Source organism: Elaeis guineensis, chromosome 9 (genome assembly GCF_000442705.2).
Source record: "Elaeis guineensis isolate ETL-2024a chromosome 9, EG11, whole genome shotgun sequence".
NCBI lineage: Eukaryota > Viridiplantae > Streptophyta > Magnoliopsida > Arecales > Arecaceae > Elaeis > Elaeis guineensis.
This window is the reverse complement of record NC_026001.2, coordinates 19,515,537-19,522,260: the sequence shown is the minus strand read 5'-3', so window position 1 is coordinate 19,522,260 and position 6,724 is coordinate 19,515,537.

Genomic DNA, 6,724 nt, shown 5'->3' with positions numbered 1-6,724 from the left:
GCCATATAGGCCACATGGGTGCTAGCCACCCTGAGAGGGTCACCTCCAGTACTGTAGTCCCAAAACTCCAGAAAGGTCTAGGTCAGGTCTTCTGCCTAAATTATTTGCAGGTGCATCCTTGCCATGGACCAAACATATCTCGTCTTCAGACATCGGAATAGAATATGCTCTAGGGTCTCCTCATCCAAGTCGCAACAAGGGCAAGCCGACTGAATATCTATGCGTCGAGCTCATAGAAGAGATCTGATCGGAAGCCAGTCCTAAGCCACCTTCTAGAGGAGTAGGCTCACCTTTGGATGCATCCCGATCCTCCAGACTGATCCAACATCTCTATGCCTAGACTCCCTTTCGTAAAATTGGTAGAGATCAACCGTCATAACCCTCAGAGTATAGGAATGTCTCCCAATCTTGATATCCAGTCTGCTGTGAATGGAAATCGCAAGCGACGATACCCACTCCTCTAGCTTCTCCCCAAATAGATAGGACACAGCTGCCCGATTCTACCCCCTACCATCCACAAGAAGAAGATCAGCAATTCTTATGGAGTCAATCATCTTAAAACTGATAAAGGTCAGCAATTGGCTCAAGGATAGATTTTCAATTCATAGATCATGTAGGATGCTCATAGAGTGACCCTCCCTCACTAGCCATCTCATCTGGTGGATCACATCAAGGGCATGGGCATAGTTCTCCTTTCATAGAAAAAAGGCACTACGGTTGGACGGGATCTCTCCACTAGTAGGCCATGTTCTATACGTAGTTGTCATGATCATACTCTATAAGAAATTAGGGCTAAGCAAAATCTAGGCAATATGCCTCACAATCAGGGCCTCCTTCTTTATAGCTAAGGATTGGATGCCCAGACCACCATCCCTCAGAGGCTGACATACCATGTCTCATACTAATAAATGGACACTACCCCCACCTCCTGAGCAAGACCCCCATAAAAAATTCTGAAAGAGCTACTCCAGCTTCACCACTAGAGATTTGGAGAGTATCATATTCGAGAGTAGGTAAATAGGCATGAAACTAAGAACAAACTCACTAGGATGACCCACCCCATCATATGGATAGTGCACGAGCCTACCAACCCTTCAATCACTCTCAGATCATCCGATCCATATCCACACACTTAGCTCTCCTCAGCCTATGTCTGGTGGCAAGAACTCCTGAGTATTGCAGAGTCCCAATATTCTCTCCAATCTTGAGTGTGTCCATGACTGCAAGCTACAACTTAGTTGGCGCCCTCAGACTGAACACAATTCCAGACTTAAGGAGATTCATCTTCTGACATGAACTGCACAGTAATCCTCCAAAATCCTTCAAAAGCTAGCTACATTCGAGGCAAAAGCCTAGCCCATCAGTAGATAGTCATCTGCAAAGAGAAGATGCGAGATCAGCTGGGCACTTGAGACCAATACATAAGGATCTAAGGTCAATCTGTGGGCCACAGCATAAATGGCTCACGAGAGAGCATCAGCACAAATAATGAAGATAGGGACAGGAGACAATCTTACTGCAACCTGATTCTGGAGCAGAAGAAGTCTGACAGCATCCTATTGATCAGAATGGCAAAAGAAGGATCGTGCACACAAGCCATAATCCAGCTAATCCATCTAGGGTAAAAGTCGAAGTCTGATAAGGCCCTCTCGAGAAAAATCCAAGTCATGTGATCATAGGTTTGCTCCATATCGAGCTTGATCACCATGAGATTGCAATAGGGAGTAGTTTGTCGAAGATCATACATGAACTTCTGAGCAATGAGAATATTATCAAAGATGTTATGCCCACCAACAAACACCCCCTACTTCAGATAGATCAGTCGAGGAAGAATGGACTTTATCCTGCACACCATCAGTTTAACACAGATCTTATGTAGGGTGGTGCATAAACTGATCGATCCGAAGTGTCCAGACTCTGATGCATCCTATCTCTTTGGAACAAAGACAGTGAAGATCTGCTTTCACACCCCAGGCATCTGGTCGGTAGCAAAAAACTCTTGTACCATCATGACAACCTTGGACCAAATAAGGGGCTAGTATCTCCTATAGAAAAGTGGGGAAAAGTCATTAGATCCTAGGGCTTTGTCCTCAGACATAGTCTAGAGGGCTCTCCACACCTCCTCCTCAGACATTGTCTCCACCAGACCCCTATTCTCCTCCTTCATGACCACCTCATCGGGAAGGAGGGGAGTAGTCCAGTCCCCTCCCAGTGGCATCATCTAGTAAGATCTGAAAAACTGCACGACCTCTTGTCTGATCTTCTCATCCATGGTCAACCACTATCCCATAGTACCCTTGATCATCTTGATTCAATTTCTGTGTTGTCAGATGATGGTAGACTGGTAGAAAAATCTCATATTCCAATCCCCCTCCTTGATCCATTGCACTCTAGACTTCTGCCTCCATAAAGTCTCCTACTAGCGTAAGAGAGAGTGATGTGTGGATAATAAATCTAGAAGGTCAACTAGCTCCACCTCCAAAAGCCTACCCTCGCGATCCTCATGCTCCTGGAGCTTTGAGATAGAGGCCTCTACAATCTCAAACCTCCTAAAGATGTCGCCCACCTCAACCCTATTCCACCTCAGCAAATGCCTCCTCGTCAACCCCAGTCTCCTGGTCATCCAATACCTGGCATCATTCCAAACCAGCAATCTCTAAATCTCTCTAATAATTTGTCAGGATTTGGGTTAAGAGAGCCAAAACTTCTCAAACTAGAATGGGCTTTGGTGAGAGGAGAGATTGAAGACCACCAACAATGAATAATGATCAGAGACAATCCTTGAAAGATGATGCACAAGATAGATAGGATGATGCTAGATCCAACTAGTCATGGAGAGAATCTTATTAATCCTCTCCCACACCCTAGCAGCACCCAGACAGTTGTTGCATCAAGTAAATCTCGATCCCACAAAATTGAGATTCATAAGATCGATAGATAGGATAAAGTTTCGAAACTCTCTAGATCCCACAACCTCCACAAAGGCCCTGCCTCTCCTTTTATCCTTAAGACTGATGGTACAGTTGAAGTCACTAACCATAACTGCAAGAATCCTTGATCAATTAGGCTAGCTACCTCCTACCACAATATCTTCCTTTCTCTATACTTAGTAATGGCATATACATTAGATAAGAGCTAAATAAAACTATTCATTTTAGTAATAACAATAACCACTTATTGAGTACAGTGGTGGAACACATCCACTGAAGCAACCCCAACCCACCAAACAACAATGATTCCTCCCAACAGACCCTAGGACTGGACTACATAAAACCCTAGTAGGCCAGGAAGTGATGACGAGCATGGGCCAAATTGGGCCCCGACAATCTGATATCCATCAAAATACTAAGTTCTGGGTTGTTGGAGTACGATCTCGGCTCCTCCCATGGATCTTGGGTGTAGCGGAACCAGCAACGAATAAATCTGGAGACTTCTGGACTCGATCTAAGGCCCTTGACGAAATCAGTCTGGTTGCTGTCTTCTTTATCAGCCTTTCATTCTAGATGAAGAACGCCTCTAAGATCACCTTTAAAAAATTCAAGATCTGGTACCCAACCAGACCAGGCCTGGATCGAGGTCTTCCAATTTGTAGATCTTGAATCGGGGTATTCTAGATAGGGAAGAAGATAGATAGAACCAGACCTTGCAGATCTGTCCTGCTGCAGCCTTTCCTGTAGATCTGTTGATGGAGATCTCATCCGCACCTCAAACGACCTCAGATCAACTCCAGATCTGAGAGAAACTTGTACCAATCTCTTCGCAAGAGATTTCAGATCCTGGACCTAATATTTGGGCAGCTGCAAGAGAGGGAGAAGAGAGAGAGTTGGCGGCACAAAGGGGGAGGGGTTAGCGCCTCCCCTTGTTTCCTGCCTTTTTGGGACCTGGCGCAAGAAACCCTAGGGTTTCTTGCTCCTGGGGCATGGAGAATAGTTGGAGAAGGGAGAGAGAGACTTGGGAGAAAGAGTTTTGTATTTCTTGGCTTAATCAAACCTATACAATGCATGTATATATAAACACAAGGTCAAGTGACCCAAACCCAAAACTCCCTTGACCAACTCTATGAGAGATTAGGTTAACCCAAGCCCATGTACACCCTTGACTCGACCTAATCTCACCTATCCTGGGCCCAGACCTGGCCCATAAAGAGTTGGTCCCTTGAGGCCCACATAATCTAGACCTCAAGAACCCGAAAGGCCCACAGTATTTCAACCTAGGGCCTAACTAGCCCTAGAGCCTCCATGAAGCCCTCATGAATGATGGATCTTGGCCTTAGCCTTGGTCTCCTGGGCCTTGGGCACACCACCTGGATCACAACAATCTCCACCTTGGTGTCCCAAGGCCTCAACCAGCTCCACTCTGTCCATTAGTCGAATCAGCTCAACACATCTCTGAAAGCTTCCCGTGAAAGTACCTTCGTAAGTGCATCAGCTGGGTTCTCCTTGGTGTGTACCTTTACCAGCTCCACCTCGCCATCCTCCACAAGCTCCCTGATCTGATGATACCGAATGTCGATGTGCTTTATCCTTGCATGATAGACTGAGTTCTGTGCTAGTAGAAGTGCAATCTGACTGTCACAGTGCACTCTAATGGCCTCCTGAGTAAGGCCCATCTCCGTCAACAAATCCTTCAGCCAAATTGCCTCCTTAGCTGCTTTTGTCAGCCCGATATATTCCGCCTCTGTAGTGGATAGGGTCGTGATAGGCTGCAGACTCGATCTTCAAGAAATAGGACCTCCATACAGGCTAAAGATGAAGCCTGTCGTAGACCTCTGGGTATCCACATCTCCACCGAAGTCTGCATCTACATAACTGCCAATCAGCCCCTGAGCCTCTCTGGACATGTCAGAGTATCCCACTGCACCTCCTCGCTGTCCATAGCAGATGCCAACTCCAACTGAACCTATCAGGTATCTGAATATCCACTTCAGAGCTCTCCAGTGCTCTCTGTCAGGCTGCACCATGAACCTGCTAACCTGACTCACTGCATGAGCGATGTCTGGCCTACAACAGACCATCGCATACATCAAGCTCCCAACTCCTAAAGCATAAGGGACCGTCTCCATCTCCTGAGCCTCCACCTCAGTCTGTGGTGCCATGGTCTTCGAGAGTCTGAAGTGACCGGCAAGTGGCAGCTTCGTCGGCTTTGCTCCCTTCATTCCGAACCTCTCTAAGACCTTCTGTATGTAGCCTCCCTGAGATAGATGCAACACCCTTCGGGCTCGGTCTCTGAAAATCTCCATGCCTAGGATCTTCCTTGCAGGGCCCAAATCTTTCATCTCAAACTTTTGAGATAAGGATGTCTTCAGATCCTGCACAACCTTCCTACTCTTGCATGCTATAAGCATGTCATCCACATACAAGAGTAGGAACACCTTAGAACCATCCTCAAGAGACTGAACATAAACACAGGGATCAAACTCGCACCTGAAAGTCCAATGCTGCGCACATAGGAGTCGAACCGCTTATACCATTGCCTCGACGACTGCTTCAGCCCGTACAGTGACTTCTGCAACAAACAAACCTTTCCCTCTGATCTTGGATCCCTGAAACTGGATGGCTGCTCTCTGTAAATCCTCTCCTCCAAATGCCCATGGAGGAATGCCATCTTGACATCCATCTGCTCCAGCTCTAAATCCTGAGCTGCTATAATGCTCAGCAACACTCTGATGGAAGTATGTCTGACGACGGGAGAGAAGACCTCGCTGAAGTCGATGCCTTCCTTCTGGGAGTATCCCTTGACCACTAACCTCACCTTGAATCTAATACCTCCCTGCTCTGAAGACCCTTCCTTGCAACTATAGATCCATTTGCAGCCAATGGGCCTCTTCCCCTGTGGCAACTGCACCAATCGCCATGTCTGATTCTGGTGGAGAGACTGCATCTCCTCGGACATCGCCTGGACCCACCGCTCTCTGTCCTGGCTCTCAATAGCCTCCTGATATGTATATGGGTCTCCATTTGCTATCACCAGGACATATGACAGTGTCTCCTCGAAGCCATATCGGTCTGGTTGCCTGATGGTCCTCTTGGGCTTGTGTAGGGCAACACCGATATCAGTCCTCGGTCTAGCTCGCTCCTGCTGGACCTCTTCGCCTCGATCATCTATTCGAGTTCTCTCCACCTGTGGAGACACCTTAGGTAGGTTCTCCACCTGAATGTCATGTCCTCTAGTAGTACCTGCAAGAGGCAAAATCAAAGAGGTTAGCTATCCAGCAGCGTCCTGCTGGACCTCCTCCTGCTCCTGCTGCTCACCTCCGTAGGACTGACTCCTCATCAGAAGTCACATCCCGACTAATGATGACCTTCTTTTCTAAGGGATCCCACAGCCTATATCCCTTAACTCCTCGCGGATAGCCTAGAAACACCGTCTTGCATGATCTGACGTCTAGCTTGCTCCGCTCACCAGCTCCAATGTGCACATAGGCCGTGCACCCAAATACCCGTAGATGGCCCAGCCCAACTATCCTCCCAGACCACACCTCCTCTGGAAGCCTGCCATCCAACCTGGTGTGAGGTGATCGATTGACCAAATAACCCACTGCGTCAACTGTGTCAACCCAGAACTCCTTTGGAAGCCCTGCCTGCAGCCTCATGTATCGTGCCTTTTCCAGAAGTATTCTGTTCATCCTTTCGGCCACCCCATTCTGCTATGGAGTCCCCTTAACTGAGAAGTGTCTCCTGATCCCACACTCCTCACAGTAATTCTGAAACTCTCTGCTGGTGTA